The 22,368-nt window shown below is 36.4% G+C and overlaps 1 protein-coding gene across 7 annotated transcripts in view; it reads right to left on the bottom strand.

Annotated features, from left to right (window-relative positions):
- NMU (neuromedin U) overlaps positions 1–22,368 on the bottom strand; it is a 115,765-nt gene that overhangs the window by 44,661 nt on the left and 48,736 nt on the right. For all 7 annotated transcript variants that reach the window (XM_053901571.1, XM_053901568.1, XM_053901570.1 and 4 more), the window contains one exon: positions 623–729. The gene's annotated coding sequence lies outside the window, so the exon portion shown is untranslated. The remainder of the gene's footprint in view (positions 1–622; positions 730–22,368) is intronic.

Here is a 22,368-nt window from a genome sequence, read left to right as displayed (position 1 = left end):
TTGATTTGTGGCAATTGTCATTGGTCAATTAAAACCTACTTGAACTTCTTTTTCTCACCCTTCTATCCCCTTGTACTTTCTTTCTCTTAAAATATATCAAGGACTTGCCTCCAACTCCTGTCCTGTCCTTCCACATCATTAATTCTATACTGGGCAAAGCATTGGAGGCAGATAAGATGCTGCCTTATCGATGATGTCTTCCTTCCCTGATCACTTGATGATAAACAGCACTCTTCTTCCCCTCAGCACTTCCTATCTCCTTGACACAGCTTTACTTTTTCTCCTTAGCACTTACTACCATACTACCACCTGATAGACCATACTAGATAATCTGTTAGCATAGTTGCTGGTTTGATTACAGTTATCTCCCTTTATAAGAAAGAGAGTCCCAAGCCAGGATTTTTAATCTCCTTTATCATTTGAAGAACACTTATTTTATATTCACTTTCATATTGTTCTATTGTCTCTAGTTCTTGGTGTTGTTAAGAGTGCTTGGCACATAGTGGGCACTAAAAATATATATAAATGAATAAAGGAAATAATCTGATTTATAAAACTTTTATTTATAATATTATACAACTTTAAGCATATATTTACTATGTAAATGGTGATACACCCTTACCTTATATGGAAATGATGAAGAGATCTTGCACTGTATAAAGCATTGCTTAGAATCATCCTGGGTTCTATTCCCTATTCTGTTCTATTCAGTTTGGGAAACTTCAGAACCTAGAATTAAAAAAAAAAAATTCAATAAACATGGTAGAAAATAAAAATAAATGTAGAAATCTTGTTTGCAACCGGAATTCCTAACCAGGGGAGCAAGAATTCTTGGAGGCAGCATGATCTCAGGACTGAGAGCTTGAGCAGTGAAGTGGATAAACTGGCTTTGAGTCACGGCAGCACCACCTGCTGCCTGGAAGACCTGGGATAACAACTGACCTTTGAAAGGTCGAGTTTTTATTATTTGTAAGAGCGTATAATTTTTTTGCCCGCACAACATCACTTCCTTTGAAAAACCAACCTTTCCCTCTTCTGTGAGAATCTCACACAATTCAAGGGTCAATCCCTGGATTAGCACAGGGTCTACGGCAAAAGCTTCCTCTTTTTCTGTGAGCCTGACATATAAAGACCATGTGAGTTACATGGAGAGAGGCTATCTTAGAATGATACCAAGTAGTGATGAGACATGGAGAAAGAAAAAAAAGAGAAGAGACTGAATTGTTACACATGCTGGCATTCAGTTGTACCTGAAGCCAGGTCCATCCCTTGGAGTTCAGAATTAGGAAAATCAAAATTTTCCATTTTTATTTTGTTTAAGTTGGGTTTCTAAAAATTTCAGTAGTGACTGGCACAAAATAGGTGCACAATAAAGTTTTACTGTGTTGGTGATGATAAACAAATAGAGGAGGAAAAGACGTCTTCAAATAGAAGAGAGAGTTTTGAAAACTTCTAAAGTTTTGTTCCATTTTTTAAAAAATTCACAATGAAGGGTGGCAATGTTGAGAATGGGAAGAACGGACATTTTTTTAAAAAAAGGAGAATTCATTTCCTTCCATGAAACTTTCAAGACCTAGACCCACCAATTCTTTGGGAAGGCAGAAGAAGGATGTGGGACAAACTAATACAACGGTCTTTTGCCATCCAGACTTCTCAATAAACGCATGGCTCTAGCACCCATAACTTTTTTTAACTTCTTATTTTGAAATAATTATAGATTAACAAGTTTTCACAAAAAAAGTATACAAAAGTCCTACATGTCCTTTGTTTAGTTTCCCCCAAAGGCAGCATCTTGCATAACTATTGTAAAATATTAAATCAGGAAAGTGACATTAGTACAATCCATAGGGCTTATTCAGATATTGCCAGTTTGACATGGACTCATCTAACCACCACCAGAATCGAAACAGAACAATTCCATCACCACAAGCCTCCCTATGCTACCCTTTTATAGCCATACCCATCCCTTAGTCTCATTGTGAACCCTAGCAACCATCTGTTCATCCTCTATATTGTTATTTTAAACATGTTACATAATTGGAATTATATAGCATGTTACTTTGGATAATGGCATCTTTTAAACACAATAATTTCCTTGAGATCCATCCAAGCTGTGTATATATCATTAGTTTGTTCCTTTTATGATATTCTATTTAACCATTCAACTGTTGAAGGACATCCAGTTTAGGATTATTATGAATAAAGCTGCTATGGACATTTGTGTGCAAGTTTTTGTGTTGACATAACTTTTCACTTCTCTGGAATGCCCAAGAATTGTTAAGCGCTTCTTTAATTTTTGTAAGAGATTAACAAACTATTTTCTAAAGTGCTGTACCATATTACTTTCCCATGAGCAATGAGTGATAGTTTATCTGTATCTTTTCTAGTATTTAGTGTTATCAATATCTTTTATTTTAGCTTTTATTTCTAATGGGTGTATAGCGATATCTTCTTGTGGTTTTAACGTACACCTCCCTAATAGCTATTGATGTTGGGCATCTTTTCATTTGTCTATTTGCCATCTGTATATCTTCTTCAATGAAATGTGTATTCATGTCTTTTGTCCATTTTTCCAGTTAGATTTTTTTTTTTTTACTGTTGGGTTTTAAAAGTTCTTTATATATTCTAGATATAGGGTCTTATGTTGAATATGTAATTCACAAATATTTCCTTTCAGTCTGTAGCTTGGCTTTCCATCCTCTTCACAAGACCTTTCATGGAGGAAAAGTTTTAATTTTTTAAAAAAAAATTTTATTTTAAGTAAACTCCATGCCACACATGGGGCTTGAACTCACAGCCCCAAAGTCAAGAGTTGCATGCTCTACTGGTGCCAGCCAGGAACCCCACAGAATTTTAATTTTGTTTTAATTTTGATGAGGTCCAACTTATCACATTTTTCCTTTTATGGATCATGCTTTTGGTATCACATCTGAAAGGAAGTTTTCACTTAGCTCTAAGTTCTGAATATTTCTCCTATGTTTTTTCCTAAAACTTTTGTAGTTTTATATTTTATATTTGAGTCTGTGATTAATTTTAAGCTAAATTTTACATAAGGTGTAAGGTTTAAGTCAAGGTTTTGTCCAGTTGGATGGATGGATGGATGGATGGATGGATGGATGTCGAATTGCTCCTGCACCATTTTTTGAAAAGGCTCTCATAAACTTTAAGAACATTAAGTTACCTTTGATTGTGTTTTCATCCTTTTGGTATTATTTTCAAAGCTATTTAGAAAGTAGGATAACCACTTTTATTCAAAAGTCACTTTAGGATAATCTGGTTTGTGTTGATTTGATTTTATTGTATTTGTAGCCTCTGAAAGTCATTTTTGTTGACAGATCAATTGCATCTCATTACATTTCAGGAAAAGGAACAGCAGTGTCCTAACCCACCCCGCCCACAAGAGCACACTTAGAAATTCTCTGACCTTTTCCAAACCAGGAAAAATTGCTGCTTGTAAAAGTAATACCCAAACCTCAAGGTTCCCATTATTTAACATAGTTTCTTCTTCCTCAGCAAGACCTGGCATTTACATGGGCGTTAATGAGATTGCAGAAAGATCAATGCCTCAAGTGGTACATGGAAACTGTTTTCAAAAAACCCTCCCATGGAGTAAGTCAGCTTGCAACAAGAGTAGATCAAAACATATGCTGGGACATGACTTCATTTTCAAGAAAACATACTCAGTTTACAACCTGAAAATGTCAAAGGAGAGACCTGTACAATCCTTCTGTTAACTGGAAAATTACTGGAAAGTGAGTATGGATCTGTGTGTGGAATAATTCAGTATCTTTCCCCGTGAAACCGACACAAAGATTTTTGCAATCCTCAGGAAAATTTGAGCAGGTTTGCATATACCCTAGAGAAAGAAGTCAATCCCTCAGAAGACAAGTGATAGTACACAAAAGCTCCTGCTCACATGTGTATGCTTTTCCTAATTATGTCTTAGGTATGACCAGGACAGAGTAGAATCAGATGGTATGCTTGGGGCTTCAAAATTCAATATGGTTGTATTACTAAGATTTATAGCTACAAATTTGACCATTTCCTCAGGATTATATGCCTGTGGAATACGAATACGAATACGAACACTAATACTAGATAATGTATTTTACATATATTATTTCACTGAAGAAGAGGCAGTCGCATAAAATACACCAAAATGGTGATTGTGGTTGTTTTTACTTTATTTTCTCTCACTTTCATGTATTGTACAATGTGGTTAAATTACTCTTATAATTGGAAATACATGTACATATTATAAGATCATCAAGCTATATGTTGAATACTTTGCATTTTATTATATACATAAATTATTTCTCAGAAAGGTACTAAAGACAGAGTAAATGAAATGCATGTGCAAAACACACTACCAATAAATCAGTTTTGTTAGGTTTTTTTTGAGGCAAAAAAAAAAAAAAGACTTGAGAGACATACCAATTAAGGGCAATGTGTGGAATTTGTTTAAATACCAATTTAATGTTTATTTTTGAAAGAGACAGAGACAGAATGTGAGTGGGCTGGGGCAGAGAGAGAGGGAGGCACAGAATCTGAAGCAGGCTTCAGGCTCTGAGCTGTCAGCACAGAGCCTGACGTGGGGCTCGAACTCACAAGCTGTGAGATCATGACCTGAGCTGAAGTTGGATGCTCAACCAACTGAGCCACCCAGGCACCCCCGTTTAGATACCAATTTAAACAAATCACTTACCTTTAAACTTTTTTAATATTTATTTATTTATTTATTTATTTACTTATTGAGAGAGAGAGAGACAGAGACAGAGACAGAGAGCAGAGGGGTGGGGGCAGAGAGAGAAGGAGACACAGAATCTGAAGGAGGCTCCAGTCTCTGAGCTGTCAGCACAGAGCCTGATGCGGGGCTTGAACTCACAGACTGCGAGATCATGACCTGAGACAAAGTCAGACGCTCGACCGACTGAACCACCCAGGCACCCCCAAATCACTTACATATAAATAAACAATTAGGGGGTTCAGAACTGAATATTTGGTAGTATTAAGGAATTATTATATTTTTAGTGAATATATAATTTACTTACAACAAAACACATAGATCTCAAGTGTTCAGTATGTCAAATTTTAACAATTGTATCTCCTTTAACAATTTGGATATCTACCACCCAAAACAACATGTAGATGTAGATGTAGATGTAGATGTAGATGTAGATGTAGGACATTCTCATCATCCCATAAAGTTTCCTCCTATTCCTTTGCAGACAATAATCCCCCACTCTTACCTCAGGGCAACCAATTTCTCACTTCTGGCACCATTGATTAATTTTGCCTATTCTTGGACTTTGTGTGGACTTTGACGTACATGAAAATGCTCTTTTGTATATGACTTCTTTTACGTATCATTACATTCACCCACTCTGAGTATACAGTTGAATGACTTTTAGTAAATTTTCCTAGATGTGCAATTACATTAATCTAGTTTTAGTATATTTTCATCAGCTGAATAAGATCCTTCATGCTCATTTTCATATAATTCCCACACCCACACCTGATACAGGCAACTACTGATCTATTTTCATCTCACACATTTGCCTTTTCTCGAAAATCCAAAAAATGTAAATTGAATCATACAGTATGTGGTCCTTTGTGTCTGGCTTCTTTCACTTAGCACAATATTTTTGAGTTTCATTAATATAGTAGCATAGATCTGTACCTCATTCCCTTTTTGGCTAGATAATATTCCATTGTGTGGACATACCTTATTTTATCCATTCATTTCTTCAATCCATTCATTTGTTGATGAGCATTTGGGGTTGTTTCTATTTTTTGACTAGCAGGAAAAATGCTGCTATGAACACTTACACTTGAGACTTTGTTTTCACTTATGTTTTCATTTATCTTGAGTAGATAAGTAGAAGATGAATTACTTTATCATATGATATATTTATGTTTCACTTTTAAGAAACAGTCAAACTGGGGCACCTGGGTGGCTAAGTTGGTTAAGTGCCCAACTGGATTTTGGCTCAGGTCATGATCTCATGGTTTGTGAGGGGATTCTCTCTCTCCTCTCTCTCTGCCCCTCTCCCCAACTCTACTCTCCCCCTCTCTCAAAATAAATTAAACAAAAAAAAAAAAAAACAGTCAAACTATTTTCCAAAGTGGTACATGATTTTACATTCCCACGAGCAATGTATGAGGATTTTAGTTTTTTCATATCCTTGCCAACATTTGTTATTGTCTTTTTGATTACAGTTATTCTAATGGGCATATATCAAAACGTTGTTGAACTCCAACAATATTGTTGCGTATATTAGTATTTCATTCCCATTTGTGTCTCAGTAGCATTATATTGTATGAATATTCTACTTTCTAAAAAAATTATTCTTCTATTTATGGATAGTTGAATGGTTTCGAGTTTGAGAACTTATGAATTTGCACAAGTTTTTTTGTGCATATATGTTTTTGTTTTCTTGGGGGTAAATTCCTGGGAATGAATTTGCTAGGTTATAGTGTAGATATATATTTAACTTTATAAGAAGGTGCAAAGTCATTATGCTATTTTATAATCCTAACATCAATGTATGAAAGTTCTAGTTCTCCATACACTCACCAGCTTTTGGTATCAATCTTTCTTTGTTTTAGCTTCCCTAAAATTATTATTCATGAAGATGATAATGGCATTGGAGTCATATGTTTTTTAATGTGCTTATATTTTAGAGATATTTAGATATTTTTATAAATGAAATTAAATACTATCTGGAATTTAATTCATAATAATCCAGTTAGTGGGAGGGACAGGAATTAAGGTTGAATTAGATGAAACAAGAGGCCATGAGTTGATGGTTTTGTAGCTGGGAAATGAATATCTGAGTGCTCATTGAACTTTTTCTCTAATCCTGTGTGCTTGAAATATTCATTATAAAATGGAAAAAAAAGTTAAGAGTTGAAAAAATGTATGTGTACATTTTTTTTAAATGAACCAAATATTTAAGCTGTTGAACCAGTCATTGTATTTCATTATGGCACAACTATAATCTCTTTCTTAGGTATTACTTAGCAAATAACTGCCTCACAGCCCTAAAAGATAACAAAGTATCAATGTCTTATACACAATTTCTCCTTAAAAACTATCCTTGATGCATGTGGTATAAAAACAAGCAAACAAAACACTATCCTTCTTGTAGTAGAGAATATCATTGTTAAACTCACTAATATAACTCCCTTATTGTCCCATAATTTGATTATCCCAGAGAGAAATAAGTCTTAAGAGTGAGGAAATGTTAGCCATTTAGAGCTTTTTTTTTTAATTTACTAACTCAGGTAATTCTGATACAGATTAATTCATTTTTTAAATGTTTTTATTTTATTTTTGAGAGAGAGAGAGAGACAGAGTGGGAGTGCGGAAGGGGCAGACAGAGAGGGAGACACAGAATCTGAAGCAGGCTCCAGGTTCTGAGCTGCCAGCACAGAGCCTGACTTGGGGCTCAAACTCACGGACAGTGAAATCATGACCTGAGCTGAAGTTGGAGGCTTAACTGACTGAGCCACTCAGGTGCCCCCAGACTAATTCTTATGAGATTTTGATGTTATCAGTAGTACTGTTTAAAAAAAATGGAGAATCTACCAGAGAGAAAATAGAATTCATAAACAACTCAACTTTTCTTTTCCTCTGAGCACTTTGATTATCCCAGGAATATGGAAAACTACGTAAAGACATTGTAATCAAATTTTATTAAATCATTAGCAGTATTTTCAATCTCTTAAGGAGACTAAATAACTTGCTCACATAATAGATGAGTAAATGAGAAAGAAACATTATCTTTGGATACAGACTTCTAAAGTATTGTTTTTATAATTATTTGCTAGAAGTTAGTTTTTATATTTATTAGTCATACCACAACTGCCAACTATTAGCATTCTCATCTATAATGGTTGCCATTTTTAAAAACCACAGTAAGGACAGTCCAAAAAGGATATCATCTAGACCTAGTCATACAAGATAACTGATCTTTCTTATTATGTCAGAGGACAGCTCAGAGAAAATAATTCATTCTAAGTATCATCTCTAAGAATTATTAACATTCTCTTGGGACAGAGAAGGGTCCTGTCGCCTCTTAGTATGTTTGACAGCCAGACTTTCATTTCCAGGTACACAGAGTACTCATTTCAAACTTATAAAGATATCAAGTGGATAGTGTCTCTTTTCTTCCCAGGGTTTGATTGATTAATTCTGTGACTTTCTACTTCATGAGGATATGATTTCATGAGAGTCATTTTAATTCCCTAAGTCTGAAATAGAATTGAAGTGCTGCCTTTTTCGTTATTAATTGCAAAATCTTAAAATTCACTTGACTCCTTTTTGAATCTTATATACCAAAAATGACATTCTCCGGGCCTCCTAACTATTTAACTTTATCCTGTACAACTCTAGATTCATGAACTGAACTTAAGCTTGGCTGAATTTTAAGTGATTATGGTAAATGTAAATGGCTCTAGACAGTCCCCAAATCCTGTAACTCCTTAAATGAAGGACTCTTAAATATCTCAAAAGTACCTGAAATTACCTGCCTGTCATGCATTATATTAAAAATAACAACATCAGTGACATGTCTATTTCTAAGTGCCTTTTTTGTACAAGAAATACAAATAACTTAGACATGAAAATTTTAAGTTCTCATTTAGTTATTTAATTATTTATTCTTTAAGTAAGCTTCAGGCCTGGCATGGAGCCTCACAACCCTGAGATTAAGATCTGAACTGAGATTAGGAGTTGGACACTCAATCACTGAGTCACTCAGATGCCTCCAAATGTTAAGTTTTTAAAAGTTTGCTTTATGAATGAGTTTTCTGCAGATTTAAGTATTTAACTTTCCCTTGTTTCAGTAGTCATTATCTAAAAATTATTTACTATTTTCCTCAATATCTTGGGAAAATTTTAAATTCAAATTATTGAATTACTACATTTAATGACTACTCTTTTCAAAACTTTCCATAGATTTTTTTTTCAAGTAGAGACCTTCAAAAACACTGTTTTTTCATGACATCAAAAGTCCTAGCTAAGCTTCATATTTTATTTTTGTATTTGGACTTTTCTCACGGATGTGTCATGCCCAAGGCAAGATTCAGCTGCATATAAAGAATAAAGCATGTCTCCACATAAGTGATTAAGAGATGTTGTGAGACAGTGAAACAAACCAACAATGGTAATTTGTTCCAACTGCTTTTTGAATATTCATTTTTTTATAAGCTCTATTTAGACAGTCTCACTACTTGTAAGTGGCAACAGATTAGCTAGTAGATAAGTAACTGGGTTCACTAAAAACATATTAAATTTTGTGAGGGAATTATTTTATCTAGTGAGATTCACAAGTTTTTAGTTTTTATAAGATCTCAAAAATCCATCCTGTGGAATGTCAAGGGTCCGCAGAATTACTATACCTATTTTATAGATGAGAAAAGTGAAGTTCAGGGAAGGTAGGTGACTTTCTCTAATCTGATTCAAACCAGATCTAAGAAGAAAACATTTCCTTTCCACCATATGTGGGGCCTTTCAGCACTGACACTGAGCAAACATTCTGGGCATGGGTGATAGTTGCCCTTTTTAATACAAGCTTGAGCTATAAAATGAAAATAATAAGAGTCCATAAACTCATAACTACAATTTTAAAATCCAAAAAGCCTCAAGATAGTTTTCATAACTCATTTGGCAGTGAAACCTGACATAAGCTAAATTAATTTGGTAGCAAAATTTGGCCTGAAATATAAAGACTACTCATAGCCATTTATTTATATCATTTATACCATTTAGTGTGAATTTCCAACATTTTGTGGTGTAAATATTTATTTATTCATTGTAGGATTCTTTCCCAGACCAAATGGCAGTTGTTTTGTAATACATTGTAAATATGTGGTATTACTTTTAAAAACCTAAAAAAGATAAGGTGCTGAGGGAAGATGGCGGCATAGGAGGACACTGGGCTCACCTCATCCTGCTGATCACTTAGATTCCACCCACATCTGCCTAAATAACCCAGAACTGCCAGAAGACTAGTAGAACAGACTCTCCAGAGCCAAGCTAGACAAGAGGCCCAGGGAAGAGGGTAGGAAGGACGGAGAGGTGGTGCGCGCTACATGGACTGGCGGGAGGGAGCCAGGGCGGTGGAGGGGCAGCCTGCCCAGCAAGGCAGAGCCCCCGAGTCTGACTTGCAAAGGCGGAGGGGCCAGACGGAGTGAGTTCTGACAAACAGCGGGACTTAACATCTGGAATGTTAAAAGTCAACAGCTCTGCTCGGAGAGTGGGAGGGCTAGAGGACAACGGGAGGGAGAGTTGTTGAGCCCCGGAAGACAGAGCTCAGCTCTGCAGGAAACAAAGGCACTGGCAAGTGCCATCTCCCTCCCCCATCCCCCCAGTCAAAATCCCAAAGGGAACCAGTTCCTGTCACCGAACTTGCTAGCACCGGGCAAACACCCAACGCAGTGCTTCTGAGGATCCATCCTTCTAACGGGTCTGTCTCCCTCCTGGTGCTGCAGGGCCCCTCTTGCAGGGGCAAAGCAAGGCAAAGAGAGCTAAGCCTGCCCCTCCCACCCCTAGGCACCCTGTGGATCCACCTCGACTAATATGGCAGATCCCATCAAAGCAGCACCACAAGCCTGGCAGTGTGCAAGTAGACCAGACGGGGGCCACACCACTCCACAGTGAGTCCTGCCCCTGGGAGAGGGGAAGATAAGGTACACACCAGTCTGACTGTGGCCCCAACGGCGGGCTGGGGACAGGCATCAGGTCTGACTGTGGCCCTGCCCACCAACACAAGTTACTCCAGACAGCACAGGGGAAGTGCCCTGTAGTTCCGTGCCACCCCAGGGACTATCCAAAATGACGAAATGGAAGAATTCTCCTCAAAACAAATGCCAGGAAGTAGCGACAGCTAACAAATTGGTCAAAAACTATTTAAGCAATATAACGGAGCAAGAATTTAGAATAATAGTCATAAAATTAATCACTGGGCTTGAAAAAAGTATAGATGACAGCAGAGAATCTATTGCTACAGAGATCAAGGGACTAAGAAATAGTCAGGAGGGGCTAAAAAATGCTATAAATGAGGTGCAAAATAAAATGGAGGCGACCACAGTTTGGATTGAAGAGGCAGGGGAGAGAATAGGTGAATTAGAAGATAAAATTATGGAAAAAGAGGAAGTTGAGAAAGAGATAAAAAAAATCCAGGAGTATGAGGGGAGAATTAGAGAACTAAGTGATGTGATGAAACACAATAATATCTGTATAATAGGAATTCCAGAAGAGGAAGAGAGAGAGAAAGGGGCTAAAGATGTACTTGAACAAATCATAGCTGAGAACTTCCTTGATCTGGGGAAGGAAAAGGCATTGAAATCCAAGAGGCACAGAGAACTCCCTTCAGACATACCTCGAATTGATTTTCTTCACGACATATAGTGACACTGGCAAAATACAAGGATAAAGAGAAAATTGTGAAAGCAGCTAGGGATAAACATGCTCTAACATACAAAGGGAGACCCATAAGACTAGTGACAGGCTTATCTACTGAAACTTGGCAGGCCAGAGGAATGACAGGAAATCGTCAATGTGATGAACAGAAAAAATATGCAGCCAAGAATCCTTTATCCAGCAAGTCTGTCATTCAGAATAGAAAGAGAGATAAAGGTCTTCCCAAACAAACAAAAACTGAAGGAATTCATCACCACTAAACCAGCCCTACAAGAGATCCTAAGGGGGATTCTGTGAGTAAAATGTTGCAAGGACCACAAAGTACCAGAGACATCACTACAAGCATGAAACCTACAGACATCACAATGACTCTAAACCCATATCTTTCAATAATAACACTGAATGCAAATGGACTAACCGCTCCAACCAAAAGACATAGGGTATCAGAATGGATAAAAAACAAGACTCATCTATCTTCTGTCTACAAGAGACTCATTTTAGACCTGAGGACACCTTCAGATTGAAAGTGAGGGGATGGAGAACTATTTATCATGCTACTGGAAGTCAAAAGAAAGCTGGAATAGCCATACCTATACCAGACAAACTAGACTTTAAATTAAAGGCTGTAACAAGAGATGAAGAAGGGCATTTTATTATAATTACAGGGTCTATCCATCAGGAAGAGCTAACAATTATAAATGTCTATGCACCAAACATGGAAGTCCCCAAATATATAAAACAATTAATCACAAACATAAGCAACCTTATTGATAAGAATGTGGTAATTGCAGGGGACTTTAATACTCCACTGACAACAATGGATAGATCATCTAGACACAGGATCAATAAAGAAACAAGGGCCCTGAATGATACATTGGAACAGATGGAATTGACAGATATTATTTAGAACTCTGCATCCCAAAGCAACAGAATATACTTTTTTCTCGAGTGCACATGGAACATTCTCCAAGAGAGATCACATACTGGGTCACAAAACAGCCCTTCATAAGTATAAAAGAATTGAGATCATACCATGCACACTTTCAGACCACAATGCTATGAAGCTTGAAATCAACTACAGGAAAAAGTCTGGAAAACCTCCAAAAGCATGGAGGTTAAAGAACACCCTACTAAAGAATGAATAGGTCAACCAGACAATCAGAGAAGAAATTTAAAAATATATGGAAACAAATGACAATGAAAATACAATAATCCAAATGCCTTGGGATGCAGCGAAGGCAGTCCTGAGAGGAAAATACATTGCAATCCAGGCCTATCTCAAGAAACAAGAAAAATCCCAAATACAAAATCTAACAGCACACCTAACGGAAATAGAAGCAGAACAGCAAAGACAGCCTAAACCCAGCAGAAGAAGAGAAATAATAAAGATCAGAGCAGAAATAAACAATATAGAATCTAAAAAAACTGTAGAGCAGATCAAGGAAACCAAGAGTTGATTTTTTGAAAAAATAAACAAAATTGATAAACCTCTAGCCAGGGTTCTCAAAAGAAAAGGGAGATGACCCAAATAGATAAAATCATGAATGAAAATGGAATTATTACAACCAATCCCTCAGAAATAAAGCAATATCAGGGAACACTATGAAAAATTATATGCCAACAAACTGGACAACCTGGAAGAAATGGACAAATTCCTAAGCACCCACACACTTCCAAAACTCAAACAGGAAGAAATAGAAAATTTGAATAGACCCATAACCAGCAAAGAAATTGAATCAGTTATCAAAAATCTCCCAACAAATAACAGTCCAGGACCAGATGGCTTCCCAGGGGAATTCTATCAGACATTTAAAACAGAGATAATACCTATCCTTCTCAAGCTATTCCAAGAAATAGAAAGGGAAGGAAAACTTCCAGACTCATTCTATGAAGCCAGCATTACTTTGATTCCTAAACCAGACAGAGACCCAGCAAAAAAAGCAAACTATAGGCCAATATCCCTGATGAATATGGATGCAAAAATTCTCAATAAGATACTAGCAAATCGAACTCAACAGCGTATAAAAAGAATTATTCACCATGATCAAGTGGGATTCATTCCTGGGATGCAGGGCTGGTTCAACATTCGCAAATCAATCAGCGTGAGACATCACATTAATAAAATAAAAGATAAGAACCACATGATCCTGTCAATCCATGCAGAAAAAGCATTTGACAAAATTCAGCATCCTTTTTTAATAAAAACCCTCTGGAAAGTCGGGATAGAAGGAACATACTTAAACATAAAAGCCACTTATGAAAAGCCCACAGCTAACATCATCCTCAATGGAGAAAAACTGAGAGCTTTCCCCCTGAGATCAGGAACACGACAGGGATGTCCACTCTCACCGCTGTTGTTTAACATAGTGTTGGAAGTGCTAGCATCAGCAATCAGACAACAAAAGGAAATCAAAGGCATCAAAATTGGCAAAGATGAAGTCAAGCTTTCACTTTTGCAGATGACATGATATTATACATGGAAAACCCGACAGACTCCACCAAAAGTCTGCTAGAACTGATACATGAATTCAGCAAAGTCACAGGATACAAAATCAATGTACAGAAATCAGTTGCATTCGTATACACTAATAATGAAGCAACAGAAATACAAATAAAGAAACTGATCCCATTCACAATTGCACCAAGAAGCATAAAATACCTAGGAAATAAACCTAACCAAAGATGTAAAAGATCTGTATGCTGAAAACTATAGAAAGCTTATGAAGGAAATTGAAGAAGATATAAAGAAATGGAAAAATATTCTGTGCTCATGGATTGGAAGAATAAATATTGTTAAAATGTCAATACTACCCAAAGCTATCTACACATTCAATGCAATCCCAATCAAAATTGCACCAGCATTCTTCTCGAAGCTAGAACAAGCAATCCTAAAATTCATATGGAACCACAAAAGGCCCTGAATAGCCAAAGTAATTTTGAAGAAGACCAAAGCGGAAGGCATCACAATCCCAGACTTTAGCCTCTACTACAAAGCTGTCATCATCAAAACAGCATGGTATTGGCACAAAAACAGACACATAGACCAATGGAACAGAATAGAGACTCCAGAATTGGACCCACAAAAGTATGGTCAAGTAATCTTTGACAAAGCAGGAAAGAATATCCAATGGAAAAAAGACAGTCCCTTTAACAAATGGTGCTGGGAGAACTGGACAGCAACATGCAGAAGAATGAAACTAGACCACTTTCTTACACCATTCACAAAAATAAACTAAAAATGGATAAAGAACCTGAATGTGAGACAGGAAACCATCAAAACCCTAGAGGAGAAAGCAGGAAAAAACCTCTCTGACTTCAGTTGCAGCAATTTCTTACTTGACACATCCCCAAAGGCAAGGGAATTAAAAGCAAAAATGAACTACTGGGACTTCTTGAAGATGAAAAGGTTCTGCACTGCAAAGGAAACAATCAACGAAACTAAAAGACAACCAATGGAATGGGAAAAGATATTTGCAAATGACAATCAAAGGGCTAGTATCCAAAATCTATAAAGAGCTCACCAAACTCCACAACCAAAAAAACAAATAATCCAGTGAAGAAATGGGCAGAAAACATGAATAGACACTTCTCTAAAGAAGACATCCAGATGGCCAACAGGTACATGAAAAGATGCTCATCAGGGTCCTCATCAGGGAAATACAAATCAAAACCACACTCAGATACCACCTCATGCCAGTCAGAGTGGCTAAAATGAACAAATCAGAACACTATAGATGCTGGTGAGGATGTGGAGAAACGGGAATCCTCTTGCGCTGTTGGTGGGAATGCAAACTGGTGCAGCTGCTCTGGAAAACAGTGTGGAGGTTCCTCAAAAAATTAAAAATAAATCTACCCTATGACCCAGCAATAGCACTACTAGGAATTTACCCAAGGGATACAGGAGTGCTGATGCAGAGGGGTACTTGTACCCCAATATTTATAGCAGCACTTTAACAATAGCCAAATTATGGAAAGAGCCTAAATGTCCATCAACTGATGAATGGATAAAGAAGTGTGGTTTATATACACAATGGAATACTATGTGGCAATGAGAAAGAATGAAATATGGCCCTTTGTAGCAACGTGGATGGAACTGGAGAATGTTATGCTAAGTGAAATAAGTCATTCAGAGAAAGACAGATACCATATGTTTTCATTCATGTGGATCCTGAGAAACTTAACAGAAGACCATGGGGTAGGGGAAGGAAAAAAAAAAAAGGTTAGAGAGGGAGGGAGCCAAAACATAAGACACTCTTAAAAACTGAGAACAAACTGAGGGTTGATGGGGGGTGGGAGGGAGGGGGTGTGTGTGATGGGTATTGAGGAGGGCACCTGTTGGGATAAGCACTGGGTGTTGTATGGAAACCAATTTGACAATAAATTTCATAATAAAAAAATAAATTAAAAAAATAAATAAAAATCACACATCCTCAAAAAATAAAAATAAAATAAAAAAATAAATAAAAACCTAAAAAATTCTGAACTGATATACATCTAGTTCCAAGGGTTTTAGACAAGGAATTATAGACCTGAATAATGAATAATAATAAGGATAACAATAACAATAACAATGATAGTAAAGGTTGAGTTCTATAGTTTATCCTATCTTATTTTTTCCTTAAGATTTTATTTTACTTATTTTATTTTATTTTATTTTATTTTATTTTATTTTATTTTATTTTATTTTATTTTATTTATTTTATGTAAACTCTACACCCAACACGGAACTTGAAGTCACAACCCTGAGATCAAGAGTCACATGCTCCATTAACTGAGGCAGTCAGGTGCCCCTCACATTGTACTTTTTTATAAAATAATTTTTACAAAATAATTATATATATATATATATATATATATATATATATATATATATATATATATATAAATACTTCCTAACTTCTTTAAATAGGTTTGCCCTCATTATACATGGGTATATGTATGTGTGTGTGTGTGTGTGTGTGTTTCTTTTTTCTGAGCTTTTCTTAAATCTAAGCCTCTCTGGTGATTTTATTTAAATAGGGATGGCATTACATTTTTACTTTGTTCTGTTAATATATTTAGACAACTGTAATAAATTAAGGGTCTTAGTGACCAGTGTTATGAAACTGCTTAGGATTCCAGCAGATACTAAGAAAATGAAAAGGGTATAATTCTCATGTAAGCATAAAAATGTTTCTTTGTCTCATAAATTACAGATGATCAGTTGTACATATTTAATCAAGAGATTACTTCCTAGAAAATTTTAAATTTAAATCAAGTTTTCAAATATTAGTTGTTTTCTAGCTCAGTAGTTTTCAATCTCCTTTTTCCACCTCAAAACCCATTGAGGATAGAGCTTATTCCCTTCAGTAACAGCAAATAACAAAATAAATTATTATTTGTACAACCAGCAACCATTCCCATGCCTGGGGTCCAGTAGAGCCAGACAGTTTGAGTTTTAACAATCATCCAACACATTTAATATATTTCCTTTTACATGTTCTGGATGCTTACTTCCTACAGCTTGCACTTTGCTGGCCTACATTGCAGGCCTAGGGTGAAAGGAATCTAGAATGGACAGAAGAGATAGATAATAAATATCAGCTATAGCCTTGAGACTATGTGCAGCAGTAGTGACTGTAGTTTGTCCCATTAACCTTCCTGAATTGAGTCTTTTGTAGAGATTGTGGCCAGCCACTATCTTGAGGGTCCTGGACTGGACTTAATGCAGGGCAACAAATGGATCTTGTGGTACAAGGGGTGGACTATAATAAACATTTCTTGTGCTCAGCCTTACATGCTTTCAGTCATCTTTCATTCCAGCCATTACCATGGCAACCAGCTTTGCGCAGCTCTGACACCACCCTGCCTAGGCTCTGCCAATTACTTCTTGCTTTCTGCCCTGGAGCCTCTGTGATACCTCAGGGTGAGACATACACAGGAGTTTACAATCTAAATGCTCACAATTTAAAGGAGCTAATATCCTTCTGAAAACAGTATTATTGATGAGGAGTGGGGTGGATAAATGCTCCCACCATGCTTTAGGAAGACAGTTCTGAGAGATATTTTATAGCTCCTCAGAATGTCCCAGGAATATCAAGCCACAGGCACCTACAAAGATGATCAGCTTGATAACATGTACTTTATTTCCTTCTTTCTCTTCTGTTTTTTGGATCACTTCCCAAATAAACTCCCTCATGGGGAGATCCAGGATTAGTCTTGTCCATTACATGTTTATCAATGGCTCCTAAGACTACACTCAGGCTTGATGATTTGCAAGAAAGACTCAACAGAACTCAGAAAAACTGATTATGGGTTACTACAGTGAGACGATCCAGATTCAAATCAGTAAATGAGAATGATGCATGGGACAAAGTCGAGGAGAAATCAGGCACAAGTTTTCACGTGTTTCTTCCTAATGGAGTTGCATAGGGATGCACTTCATACTCTATACAATGATATGTGACAACACACATGAAATATTGCCAGATATAGAAACTCACTCAAGCCTTGGTATCCAGGATTATTACTGCAAATCAGTCAGGTAGGCAGGAAATGCTCATAGGATGAATCTTAACTACTCAGACTCCAACTCCTCAGAGGTCAAACTGATACAATTACTATTGTAATTGCAGTTACTATTCACTGAGAAAAGCTCAAGGGTTCCCACTCTTGTTGACTCTCTGCTTCAAATCTGGATCAGGGTCAAGGGCAAGAATATTTTATTAGATTACAGTACCAAGGGAGAATTTCACTGTTAATGCAGAAGGGTAAAAAGTCCAACCTTTCTCAGAATCATCTCTTTTTGACTCTTCCTTCCATCCATGAACCCCAAACCAATTAAGTCAGAACATCTGGAGGCGGACACCAAGATCCCAGGTGATAAGAATCCTTTTGACTTTACTTAGATGTAACCTGTTACAGCCTAGGCCTCACTCAAAGTGTGGTCCATGGACCAGCAACATTGACTTCACCTGGGAGCTTGTTAGAAATGCAGAATCTCAGGCCATACCCAGCTATCTCAGCCCCTATTCAGAACCCACATTTTAACAAGATATTTAGGTGACTTATTTGCATATTTTCAGAAGCTGTGACCTAGGCAATAGAATTCCTCCTAGTACTCTAGGGCTCCATATGAAGGTTAGAGACCAAATCTCCAGTTGTTAAGTATTCCTTGGCCTGGCATATTTCTTTCTTGTAGATGATTTCGTGAAGGATGGAATCAGGTTCCTGCCATTTTCATTTCACTCAGTCTATCATCTTTACTTAAGTTATTTGCAGGGGGTAAAGAGAGGAATGGAGAGGTGCCAGAATTGATTCTATCAATGACATCAATTTACATAATAAGATATATTAATAGTGGCTTCTCATGATGCTCAAAAAGCTTATTTTCTTACAAAGTAAGAAATAAGGTTTCAGGGAATTGGCTAAAAAATCTTCTGTGGCTTTTAATGAATGGAAGTTAGGGGGAATAAAAGGTCAGTAATTAAAATCCCATGGTCATGACACTTGGGCACTAAACTATTAAATGGTGGTCTCAGTTACAGAAAAATCTGCCCATCTCAGGTTCTCTGAGCTGACCAACCTCTGGGCTATTCCACCTGCAACAGCCTTAAAGTAGGACTTGCGGTTTTAAGATAATGGCTTACAAAACTCAGACTTTGATAAGGCTGCTAATGAATCTTAGCACACATACTATGTGCTAAGCATTGTTCTAAGAGTTTTAAAAGTATCAATTCATTTAATCCTCACAATTGTTTGAGATACTATTATTATTCCTTTTATACAGGTAGGAAGACTGAGATACAGAGAGGTTATACAAATGGTAAAGGCAGGATTCAACCCAAGGTTGTCTGATATCTTCTACACAAGACAGTATAAACTTCATTGCATAGAGAATCAATATGGCAAAGGAAAAGAGACCATCTGACTCTCTCTTTTGCCCATCTGGGGAGCATTTGTAAGTTCTACAATTAGATGGGAGAAAAATATTCCTTTAGTATATATTTTACCTCCCAATGCAATGCCTTTAGAACTTTAATGTGCATACAAATGAGTCAGAGATCTTGTTAAAATGCAGATTTGGACTTGAAGAGTAGAGCCCAAGATTCTACATTTCTAACAAGCTCCCAGGTAATACTGATGCTAATGGTCCAGAATCCACACTTTGAGTAGCAAGGTCATAGGATGCACAAATATATTTTTTTAATGCATAAACTCATAGGTTCACCTCTTGTTAAATAGATTTTGTAAGAAGCATTTAATCTAGAGGCCTTTGAGGCTGCTTCTATCTAATTGTTCATAGGATTTAAAAATGCTCTCCAGATGGGCAGAGGGAGAGTCAGATGGTTTCTGATGCTATGTGGTGATAATTGGAATCTTTTTTATTCTTGTAATTTAGTATCACTGATATGTTTAGGATGGAGGCATTCCAAAGTATGTTTCTTACCTCATTGATGATAAAAGTTGCTAATATTATTTCCTTAGTTGGTACCTAACTTGCTTAACGTTTCAGACTTTACCTAAAATAATAAACATGTTAACCAAATGGATAGTAAAGAACAGTGATTTAATTTCACTGTAGATAAAAGTAAATTTTATTACACTCTGTTATAAGGAAAACAAACAATAATAACAGTGTTTTATAACATTATTTTGAAAATATGCTAAAGTTTAGATTTAAAAAGTAGGACTACAGCATGTAGATTTTTTTAAGTTTACTTATTTTGGGAGAGAGAGTGAACAAACGAGCAATAGAGGGAGAGAGAGAGAATCCCAAGCAGCCTCCAAGCCCAGTGTGGAGCCTGACTCAGGGTCCAATCCTACAACAGTGAGATCATGACCTGAGCTGAAATCAAGAGTCAGATGCTTAACCAACTGAGCCACCCAGGCACCCCCAGCATGTAGATTAAATCCTATTTATTACCTACATGGCATAAGGAAGCAAAATTGCAAAATAATATCCTTTTTAAAAGTTGGGTGAACATCAAAGGTATTTTTGTAATCTGATGTTTTGTTAAAAAAAGAAAGTGAACAGTTTCACACCAGCATGTATAAAATGATACCAACGTACACACAGAAGAAAGAGACAAGGATATGTACTGAGATTATCAATAGTTATACATGGATGGTAGGATTAGGGATTGTGTATTTCTATAATGTAATTTGTAGAAACTTTTTTCTACAATGAACATATAATCAAGGGAAAATATTATATTTAACTTTAAAGAAAATAGTGTGATCTGTAATCTTTTTATTTTAGCAAGCCAAGAAAAATTTGTATATTCTGGCCAACAAGGCTGACTTAGTTAACACCAGCAAATCAGTAGTAGGGTTTCCCCCCAACAATAACTCATTTGTCATCAAGCTAAAGATTTTTAAATTGTTCTTCTTTGCAAACTCTTAGCACCTCAAAATTATTTTCAAATTCCCAACAGTTAATTCTATACTGCCATGTTTTTCTTTTATTCTGAAGCTTAAAAATTCCCTAATTAATACTTTAATATTCCCTGGGGAGGGGGGGGGAATGTATCAACATAGACACAAACTGTTAGCTGATTAACTTCTTTACTTTCTAAGAGAGAGGCATGAACATCAGATAGAAAATATTTATGACCAACTTTCTTCCTTGTGAGAGTAAGGATTTTGAAGCCAATATAAAATAAATACTTTTTACATACATATGGAAATAAGCATTAGCCCTGTGTGTGCGTGCTAAACATTTTAAATTGATTAAATGAGGGTTCCACTTTGTTATTTTTTTTTTTTTTGAAAACTGGAAAAAGCCTAGATTTATCCAAAAAGGTGGTCATGTGTTCTTGATCTCTTTTCAATACTTCAATATTCTTAGTGAAAACTGCATAGGTCAGAGTCCATTTGTAGAGACAGAATCAACTCTAGCTAGTTTAAGCAGGATATTCAGTGGCTCATGGAATTGTTGGCAGAGCTGAAATAACAGACTTCAGTATCATTCCTGGGTCATTTCCTAAAGGCACATCACAGGAACTGGGCTGTCAAGGCAGCTGATGCCCCGACACAATCAGGGAGCTGCCTGTTAAATTGGGCAGCTTGATCCATGCTTCTCTAGTACAGTACACTCCAGCCAATGGACACAACTGCACCCTGCCTCTCTCCCTACTTATCTCCATTCCAATTCAAGTATTGAAAGTGCATCTGCATGGTAGAATCTAACTCACATCCAAATCCTTAGATGCAAGGAACTCTTAGAAATGTAGTTCATAATTTCTGAGCCTCTTCAGGGTGGGAAGAGACAAAAAGAAGTCAGAATGAATGGTGAGTTAGCCAATTGGGCTCCATTACAGAATTTATACCGTCACCTACAATTGGGTTATACACCATAATGAGATAGCAAGTGTATTTGCTTTTGGCTGAAATTGTATCAGTTTTGTCTCATTCATTTTAGATCTCTTTCCTCCAATCCATTAGGCATTGATTTCAACTTAATTTTACCTATTTCTAAATTCTTGGGGATCCCTTACTATAATTCTCATGATCCAACAATTGTTTTTTCTCAGTAGAAGCAGTTTGTCTTGTAGGCAAAATCTTTCAAAACATGGAATCCATGTGGAGGAAGTAGGATACAACAATAAAATTATTCCTTGTTCTAAATTAAGGAAACATTGGTATAAACACATCCAATAAAATAGATAAATGGCCTAATCAAGGGTAGATAGTTTTCTCCCATTGTTTAAAGAAACCAGGGAATGGCCCAGCAGTTCCTTGTGAACATGAAATTTCTTAAGATTCAAGTTCATCATGTTTAATTAAGAAAGTTGAGTTCCACCTCTTCTACTGCCTCAGAGTGGAAGAGTTTTTAGTGAAAAGGACAAAATTAGGAAGGACATACAAGCAAGCAACATGGTCATGCAATGCTTTTCTAAGAAAGTCAAAATTATTTCCACTTATAAATATATAAAAATTAAATCTCTGTATCAGTGCAC

Source organism: Panthera pardus, unplaced genomic scaffold (genome assembly GCF_024362965.1).
Source record: "Panthera pardus isolate Hobbes unplaced genomic scaffold, ASM2436296v1 HiC_scaffold_13, whole genome shotgun sequence".
In the NCBI taxonomy this organism is placed as follows: Eukaryota; Metazoa; Chordata; class Mammalia; order Carnivora; family Felidae; genus Panthera; species Panthera pardus.
The sequence above is the reverse complement of the archived record's forward strand: the minus strand, read 5'-3'. Positions and strand labels throughout refer to the sequence as shown.